This window comes from Tupaia chinensis, unplaced genomic scaffold (genome assembly GCF_000334495.1).
Source record: "Tupaia chinensis unplaced genomic scaffold, TupChi_1.0 Scaffold000133_1, whole genome shotgun sequence".
Taxonomy (NCBI): domain Eukaryota; kingdom Metazoa; phylum Chordata; class Mammalia; order Scandentia; family Tupaiidae; genus Tupaia; species Tupaia belangeri.
In genome coordinates, this window is record NW_006159602.1 from 5,269,293 (window position 1) to 5,279,049 (window position 9,757).

A 9,757-nucleotide genomic window follows, 5' to 3' on the forward strand; every position below is an offset into this window, starting at 1 on the left:
TGGGGGTGGCCACACCACAATCCCTTCTCCTCCATCCCCCCTCTCAGGATCTTGGGCACATGCACCCGACGTGAGTTTAAGCCACCAGATCCGGGACTCGAACCGCAGTCGACTACATGGGAGTCCAGCGACATAGCCATTACGCCAACTGCTGGTCCCGACCCATTGTAGTTTGAGAGCGGCTGTGGACATTACACAGTGGAATGGGCTCTGACATATGAATTTCATATTAAATTCACATAATTTATGTGTCATGTAATATCATTCTTTTACTTTTTTCCCTAAACATTTTAATGATATATAAAATATCCTTAGCTCACAGATGAACAAACCCAGGCAGCAGGCTGACTTTGGCCAGCAAGCTTGGTTCCTGAGCCCATGATAACATGTTATTATATCAACCTTATTCTCCCATTGTCAGATTCTTAACTGTCCCTTCTGTGTTGGCTGTTTATAAATGACACCAACCTTTAACTATTTTATGTGTGGAGAATTAATTTATTAGTGCGGACACTCAAAATGGAGCTTTCGCTGGGACCAGTAGATGGCGTAATGGTTATAGCACTGGACTCCCACAAAGTGGACCATGATTTGAGTCCTGGACCCAGTATGTCAGGCGTGTGTGCTGCATACGTGCCCAAAATCCTGAGAGGAGAATGGAGAAGAAGGGTTGTAGCATGGCCATCGCTCCTGGGGGGAGGGGAGGGTGATTTCTCGCTTTTTGTCTCTGGCAAGTGCACACACCTTATAGCAAAAATCTCTCTTAAAAAAAAAAAAGTAAAGCAGCGTTTGCTTAATAATACTACCATTGGTAAGATTCTTAGTACAAACTGCTTATTTTAAAGAGATCTATATTGTAATCCTCTACATCAAATGTTCCTATCAGCAATCTATGCAAACAACTTTTACCAAACCCTCAGAAGTATTCAAAATAAAGCAAAACAGAAGAAAACTTTCAAAATCATTAGTGAAAATTATCTCACTGCTTTAATGTCACTGGTAACAGAAATAGAAACCAATCACTTTTAAAAATAGTATTATTTTATTTAACTTTATTGATTTATTTTATTTTGACCAGAAAGGGATAGAGAGAAAGAAAAAGAGAAAGGGAGAAGGAAAATGAGAAAGCAAGCTGCCAGGTCCAGGACTTGAACTGCAGTCGGCCATGTGGGAGTCCAGCACCCTCAACCACCACACCACCTGCCAGCCCCAAAATCAATCACTTCTCAACATACCCAATAACATGTAATCTCTTGTAAGTAACGTGTATGTAACTTATTTTCTCTAATTCACTTTTATTTTTTTCCCTAGGGATCTGTATGAATTTACCATAATTTTTTAAATCATTACTCTTTACTATATCTGTGACATTTTCCAGTTGACTTATTTTTTAGCAATTTTTAAAAAAGAATCCTTTTATTTAACTTTATTTATTTATTTAACCAGAGAGGGAGGGAGGGAAGGAGAGAGGGAGGGAAAGTGAGAAAGCAAGCTGCCAGGTCCGGGAATTGAACCATGGTCCTTCATGTGGGAGTCCAGCACCCTTCATCACCATACCACCTGTCGGCCATGTTTTTAGCAATTCTTACATTGAGAGGTTTTTAAAATTTTTGAGGGAAATGGTTGACTCTTTTTCACACCCTGCTATTGAAGTTTGCAACTGTTTACTAGTTTTGTCTGCTTTTTATACATCTTACTCTACTCTACCAAAAAGAATGTGGGAGCCACACTGATTCCCATACCCCACACCCAAAGAGCCAGTTGACTTAACACTGTGTATTCTTTTTTTTTTAAGAATTATTTTATTGAATTGAATTGAATTTATTTATTTTAATTTGACCAGAGAGGAACAAAGTGTCAAAGTGAGAGAAAGAGAGGAGAGAGAGAAAGGCCACTAGGTACGGGACGAACTGCATTCAGCCATGTGGGAGTCCAGCATCCTTAACCACCACTCCACCTGCCGGCCCCAGTGCTATTCTACGCCTCTCTAGTATGCAATGACTTCTTTGACCTTGATTTTTATTTATGGGTCTGTTCCCTGGTCTGCCTTTGATCCAGGATTATACTATTGATACTATAATACTATCGTCTTATGCTATAGTACTAATTCTTGTGGTTTCTGCCTCTGATAGGACCCGTTTCTCTTCATTGCCTCTCTTTGTTTCTTAGCTCCTCTTGACTATTCTTTCAAATAAACTTTAGAATTTTATAACATCTCTCCTCATCTGAAAAAAAAAGTCTTCTGTACTTCTTAAATTAATTTTAGAAAAATTGATAGTTATCACTCAGCACCAAGCAGATGGCATGTCTGTTTTTAAGCCTTCTTTTATAATTCCCAGTCTAATTTTTAGTTTGCTTTTCTCTAAGACAGAACTAATGTGTCTTCAAAGTGGGGAAAACCTGTTTGAAACTCAAGAACAGTTTGAATATAGCAAAACTACAATTTTCAGATGCAATCAACTACTTCTGAAGAAGTGAAGACCCTCCTAATGACGGATTCCCAAGTTTACTTCTATATGTTCTAGAGAAAGAAGGGGGAAAGCCTATCTTACACATTGGATAGTGTAAATGGTGGAGGCAAATACATACCCTATTTGAGGGAACAAATTTTTCAAGACCTTTGGAAGCATACTTTCATAATGTGGCATGTATCATTATGAACCTGTGCCATTAAAGATTACAACTGCCACATGTGGGTCCAGCAGATGGTATAATGGTTGAGTTGCTGGACTCCCACATAATCGACCGCAGTTTGAGTCCTGGACCTGGTGGCTTAAAACTCACACTGGGTGGGTGCGTGTGTATGCGTGCCCAAGATCCTGAGGGGAATGGAGGAGAAGGGATTGTGGTGTGGTCATCCTCCCTGGAGGGTGATTTCTTGCTTTCTGTCTACCTCTCTCTGTCTCTATGGCAAGCACACATACCCTATAGCAATATTTTCTTTTAAAAAAAATTGCTACATGTAGGCCAACTCCTACTAGAGATTTCTTTAAATATCTTTAATTCGGACTAGCTTTCCCACTTACCCAACGTAAACTAAAAAAGCTTTCGTGTCCATGATTGCTAGAAGTTTTAAATTACAAACGTAAAGAGTATCATTAACACATACACACAAACTAAAGACTGTGTGATACACTTCTCTTAAGTGGTGTGTCACGGGCCAGGTGATGGTGCAGTGGTGAACACATCTGGACCCATGGGAAGGGCACTGGGGCTGCCTCAGGGAGCGTGCTGGGTGCTGTCCGCATGTCCACAATCAGGCTAGCTGACACTGAGAACAGACAGCAGAGTAAAGACCCTGTCGGAGGGCCTCTTTCTCTCTCTCAAAAAATAACTTTTTAAAAATTGTTTTCAGTACATGGCATAGACTGGTTTTGTTTTTTTGGTTTTTTTTTTTTTTTTTCAGTATTCAAAGATCACTTTTGTGGAAGAGGGTATGAAATGTATTAACTGAAATTCTGCTAGTATTAAGTGAAAGTCAAGCCATACCTTACTACTGAAATGATGATCAATTATCATCTACTGTTTTTTTTTTTTAACCTGTTGATGACATATTGTCTTAAACTACTTTTTCTAGTGCAACATAGTTTAGGTTACTTTGCCTTACCTTAGAGACAAATGTTCCTTATTCCATCATCTTAGGTACCTAGACTCTTTTTCTCTGCAAAGGGTTCAAAATTCTAAGAGCCCAATGTGGAGTGAACACCTGAGGAAAGGGAGACCCGGGAGGTTTATTTAAGTCTGCTTAGCTGTGGCTGAAGATATTCAAGTAGGGTTTCCAATGGGCACCTAGAATTTCACATGTGGCTAGTGCGGTGTGGTGAAGCTATATACTACAGAGATGTTCAGAAAGCGAGGTCCCACCAGGGTAAGTAATTTTGCCTAGAAAGTTATAAAGTATTGAAATTGCACGTGCCTTTTGAGTTTGACTATAGAAAACAATGGACCTCAGCTCTTGCCCAGGTACAAACTACGAAGTTCTCGCCTAGAACGCAAAAGCACACAGTACACACATGTGGCAATTAGAAACCACTGTATCATGCGGCATTTGCAGGGTCTTTGGAAACAGCTAGATAAAACGATCTCACTCTCCTGGAGTGTCAGGGCTGCAGCTGCCATGTCCAGGGCTCCAACTGAAGGCCCTAACCATAGTGAAGTGAGCTGAAGACGATCGCTGCTCTCCTACAGGGTCATAGGGGATGGCAGAGTGCAGCGGAACTGGGCTGAGCTTGCGCTGGTTTCCAAGGTCCCTGCTGGCTTTCTGTGGCTGACGTGACATTTAGGACCTCGGTTTGTTTTTCTCAAACCACAGTATAATTAATAATGTAGCTAGATTCTGCCAGAACAATAGACAACAGACAGAAAAATGTTCACTTCTAAGATCAGGCACAATAATAATAATAATGATTGTATATCACACATTCTAATTCATATAAATTGTATATTATATGCCATTGTGCCAAGTCAGGACTTGACACATGGTCTAGTCAACTCTGAAGCTGTATTTACACCTGTTTCTTGACCTGTGGCATGGGGACAACAGGGTTAGTAACTTCAGCAGTGTTTTTTTGTTTGTTTTTGGAGAGGTTTTTGCTATAGGGCACGTGCGCTCGCCAGACAGACAGACATAGAGACAAAGCGAGAAATCACCCCCCAGGGGGGATGGTCATGCCGCAATCCCTTCTCCTCCATTCTCTGCTCGGGATCTTGGGCACGCACGCAGATGCGCACGGCATGAGTTTTAAGCCACCGGGTCCGGGATGCGAACCGTGGTCGACTATGTAGGAGTCCAGTGACATAGCCATTACGTTAACTGCTGGTTCCCAACTTCAGCAGTGTTATACAGTTGTATGGCAGTGGGGACGTGGCAGCCCATCCATTGCCCAGCATCTCAGCAAACTGCCCTCTCTCTCTAGACATTTATGAAAATACTCCTGTGCTTTCCTGGGCACTTTCCTAATTCCTGTCAGCAGAAGGAATGATAATTACTGTCTCAGTGGGGAGTCAGCAGGTGCAGCAGCTAAAAGGATGGACTCAAGACCAATTGTCCAGTTTGGATCCAGGCTTTACCATTTACAGCTGTTGACCCGAGTGGGTTTAGGCTCCTGACCTTGGTTTCCCTGTATCTAAAGTGCAGGTGGCCATAAAGCTGCCTTCTAAGCGATGTGAGGAAACAGAACACAGTCCTGGGCGCATGGTATAACACAGTCCTGGGCGCATGGTATAAACAGTAGCTCTTATCTCAGTAAAAATCTACTCTTTTGGTTTTTCCTTATCATTGAAAAAGACTGGAATTTCGCCGTGATCCCTTGACCCGATGATAGGAACATAAAGTCAAAAGCATTGCGTAAAATGCTTCATACTTATTTCCTTCCAGCATGAAGGACTAAGCCAGGTCGTTGTTACGGAGGGTCACCCTCCATCAGCTCAACATCCATGGCTCGTGGAAATTAGTAGGGGAAAGTGCAGCAGAAAAATGGCAAGTCTGATCAGTGAATGGGCCAAAGAGAGAACAGAGAATCCCTGTCAAGCATTACCAGTAATCTCCCGCCAAGATCAAACTGGTCTATACTGTAAAATTAATGTCTTGAGGGAGAGGGTTAATGCCATTTAAAATGTTATTTAATTTATTTAATTTGACCAGAGAGGGAGAGCAAGTGAGAAAGTAAGCTTCCAGGTCTGGGACCAAACTGCGATCAGCCACGTGGGAGTCCAGCACCTTAACCACCATGCTACTTGCTGGCCCCTGTTTTTGTTTTTTAATTTGTAAAATGTTGACTTTTGTGCACATAAATGTGACTTCATTTCAGAAAACCAAATATGTGGTTACTACTTGGTATAAGAATAGAATTGGAAGGACCAGCAGTTGGTATAATGGCTATGTCGTTGGACTCCCATATAGTTGAGTGCGGTTTGAGTTCTGCACCCAATGGCTTAAACTCATGCTTGGGGCATGTGCATGCGTGCCCAAGATCCTGAGAGGAGAATGGAGGAGAAGGGATTGTGGTGTGGCCATCCCCCTGGGGGGTGATTTCTCGCTTTCTGTCTCTATGTCTCTCTGGCGAGTACACACGCCCTATAGCAAAAACTTCTCCAAAAAAAAAAAGAATAGAATTGGAAAATCCAAGTAGTATTGGAGGTGGATATTTGGCCTAGCTAAAGGGTAGGGAGGAGCTTATAAAGCTTATTGACAAGTGACATGTTTAATATATGTTGGGTGCCAACCCATATGTGCACTGTGTTAGGTGCTGAGAATACAGTGGTGACCGTAACACTTCCTATCTGGCAAGAATTCAGCCTTAGTGAAGGAGATAGACATAAATGACCATGTGACGCTGGCTCCTATAGAACCATTTGATAAACTTTGTATATGTGGACCAGCCACCCCAATGCTGTTAATCCCAAAGTATATTTTTCTAGGACACTAAAATGACTTAGATTTTATAAAATGTCAGAGTTTACAAGACTTACTCCCTATACTATCAGTTCAATAGGCCTTGCGAGAGGGCCCATTGTCCTTATGATAAGGATACTAAAACTCAGAGGTGAATACTTTGCCCATTATTTCACAGCGAGTTAGGAGTAAACTGTCATTTGAGTCCTTAATGTTTGGTCTCAAAGCCAGGCCACAGAATTTCCATCTCTGTAACCAAGGTTGGAAATGATGTTTATTTCCGTCAATGGCAGTCAGAAGGAATGGTCAATTTTGTTTATGAGTCCAGGGTCATCTCATTGGAGTGTGGCGCTAAACCCAGGGTTTTGATTATTGTCTATTAATTCGACAGTGGGATTTTGGTGCCAGTATTTCAGTGAGGAAATGTTTGACTGAACTGACCACGTCTCATGATTTTAACATCAAGTTACAAAAACTGGCAATGTCTGTTGGATGGCTTTTGGTGTAAAAGAAGCGATGTGGGACTGGCAGTTAGCGTAATGGCTATGTCGCTGGACTCCCACACAGTTGACTGCGGTTCGAGTCCTGGACCCGGTGACTTAAACTCACGCCGGGCGCATGTATGTGCGTGCCCAAGATCCTGAGGGGAGAATGGAGGAGAAGGGATTGAGGCGTGGCCATCCCCCCAGGGGGTGATTTCCTGCTTTCTGTCTCTGGGAGGGGTACCCCCCCTAGAGAAAAAAGCCCCTCAAAAAAAAAAAAAAAAAGAAGCGACATGAGCTATTCTCTTATGGCTGTTATTCTGTGATTCAAGAAACTCCAATTTCTTCAGCCTCATTTTCCTCATCTATGAAATGAAGACAGTGTACTAGATATTTCCCTAAAGCCCTTTTGTGTCTAATGTCATTTTTCTGTGATATAAAATAATGATGCCTCTTGATGTCCGTTCTTTCTTGGGTGATGAGTGTTTTCCACTCCCCATGGGACTCCCATGTATACTCTCTGTGCATGAACGCAATGGTCTTAGGTATGATTTTTTTTTTCAGTGAAAGTGGAATAGAGTACATGGCCATCCAAAATGTTGGATCTAGATATATTATACTTCGAAGAAATGTAAAAAGAAGGACTTGGTTTGGACTCTTTTTTTAGGGGGGGGGGGCATGTGTGTGTTAGCAGACAGTGGAGCACAACTGGGACAGCCACCAAGAACAATGTTCTAAACAACTGTATGTGGAGGCCAAAAAGCCCGTAAAACCAGAGGCAGGGAGTTCTCTGATAGTGTTGTACTCACGCTTTCCCAACTCTTCATTCAGTTTCTACAAAAACTCATCTTTTAGAAACTGAAGTTTGGTGCTGTAACTAAAAATCTGCTAAGACTTAAAGATTTTTCCTACCCTAAAAGTATAGAATTAATTTTTTTTAACTGCCAGAGAGCATGAGCACTCACAAGACTGAGAGTAAGAAAGCAGCCCCCTCCCCCATAAACACCATAGGACATGGTCACATTGCGATCCCTTTTCCTCCATGTCATCAAGATTTGGGGCAGAGGGACCAGCAGTTGGAGTAATAGCTATGTCACTGGACTCCCATGTGGTTGACTGCGATTCAAGTCCCAGACCTGGTGGCTTAAACTCACGCCAGGTGCATGTGCTTGCGTGCCCGGGATACTGAGAGGAGAATAGAGGAGAAGGGATTGCAGCATGCCCATCCCCCCTGGGGGGTGATTTCTCGCTTTCTGTCTCTCTGTCTCTGTCTTCAGTAACCGTGCCTAGAACAAAAACCTCTAAAAAAAAAAAAAAAAAAGATTTGGGGCATACAAGCACATGTACCTGGCATGTTTTTGAAGCTGTGGGGCCTGGGATTCAAACCTCAGGCAGTCTGATGGGATCTGGCTATATACACAGAGCTTAACTGCTATGCTACAGGGCTGGCCCTAGAATTTCTTTTACTTATGTTTGTAACTCTCTCACTCCTTACACACATCTTTGCAAGTGGAGACCTACAAATAGTAAATACCTCAGCAATGAATAAGTAACTCTTTACCTTTTTCTTTCTCTCCAAGAAAAGCAAAAGAGCTTATAAGGATTTCATCCTTGAGTGTTTCATTTTTTAAAATTTGAGGTGAGGGTGGTTAAGGCTGATATCTCCCACATGGTCAATTGCATTGTGTAAGTCCTAGACCCAGTGGCTGGCAAAACACGCTGGACACGTGTGCATGAGTGCCCAAGATCCCAACAGGAGAAAAGACGGGGAGGGGACTGGGCATGGCCATTCCCTCATGGCCAAGTTCCTGCTCTCTTGTTCTTGGCATGCAAATGTGTTTAAAGCAACAGGGTTTAAAAATCAAGGTGGAATTCCTGTAAGTCCCATTACAAAGTAAGCAGTTCAGTGGCATTTAGTACATACTGTGACTATACCACCATGTCTATCTAGTTCTGAAACATTTCCATTGCTCAAAATAAAACCCTGTATAATGAAGCAGTTGCCCCACTTTCACCTCCCTAGGAGCTTCTGGCAACCACCAATCCACAGTCTTTTTTTTTTTTTAAGGTAGGATCTAGTATTTTATTTAGATCTTCATTAAACTGTTGGAATTGAGAACCAGATATACATAATAAACCTCCAAAATAGATCTTGAAAGGCACTTTCTGCTCAGGGCAAGCAGTCATGGAATGACACGTAGCCAAGCTGGCTTCTCTGTACCACACCAGCCAGGTCTGCGCTCTCCGCGGCCAGCTGCACCAGCTCTGTTCTCCCCTCTGTTAACACCAGCCAGTCCCTTGTAGGACTACCACAAGGGTTTTCTGTGGAACACCTTGGCCTACCTGGGAATGCTGGAAACATGCTGCTAAAGGAATCATGGTGTTGAGAGAAAGAAAAAAATCTTTTAAAAACTGCTGAGGGGATGGCTTCTCTGTACTTATGCCATACCCCAGAATACAACGGATTATTTACTATCATGTTTTTGTTTTGTTTTGTTTTGCTATAGGTGCATGTGCTCATGAGAGGGTGGGTGTGTCACCGTGTGGATCCAGCCACTTTAACTACCATGTCACTGGCTGGCTCAATTTACCTATTTTTGAATATTTCCTATAAATCATATGAGGGCACATCAAAAAGTTCATGTAAAAATGAAATTAGGGAACCAGTAGTTAGCGTAATGGCTATGTCGCTGGACTCCCACGTAATCGACAGCAGTTTGCGTCCTGGACCTGGTGGCTTAAAACTCACGCCGGGCGCGTGTGCGTGCGTGCCCAAGATCCTGAGAGGAGAATGGAGAAGGGATTGCGGCGTGACCATCCCCCCGGGGGGTGATTTCTCTCTTTCTGTCTGTCTGTCTGGCGAGCGCACGTGCCCTAAAGC

General features: G+C 42.6%; 1 protein-coding gene across 1 annotated transcript in view; it reads left to right on the forward strand.

Moving 5' to 3' along the window:
- Nucleotides 1-9,757, forward strand: part of TBPL2 (TATA-box binding protein like 2) — a 27,501-nt gene that overhangs the window by 15,102 nt on the left and 2,642 nt on the right. The gene's annotated exons all lie outside the window — the stretch shown is intronic.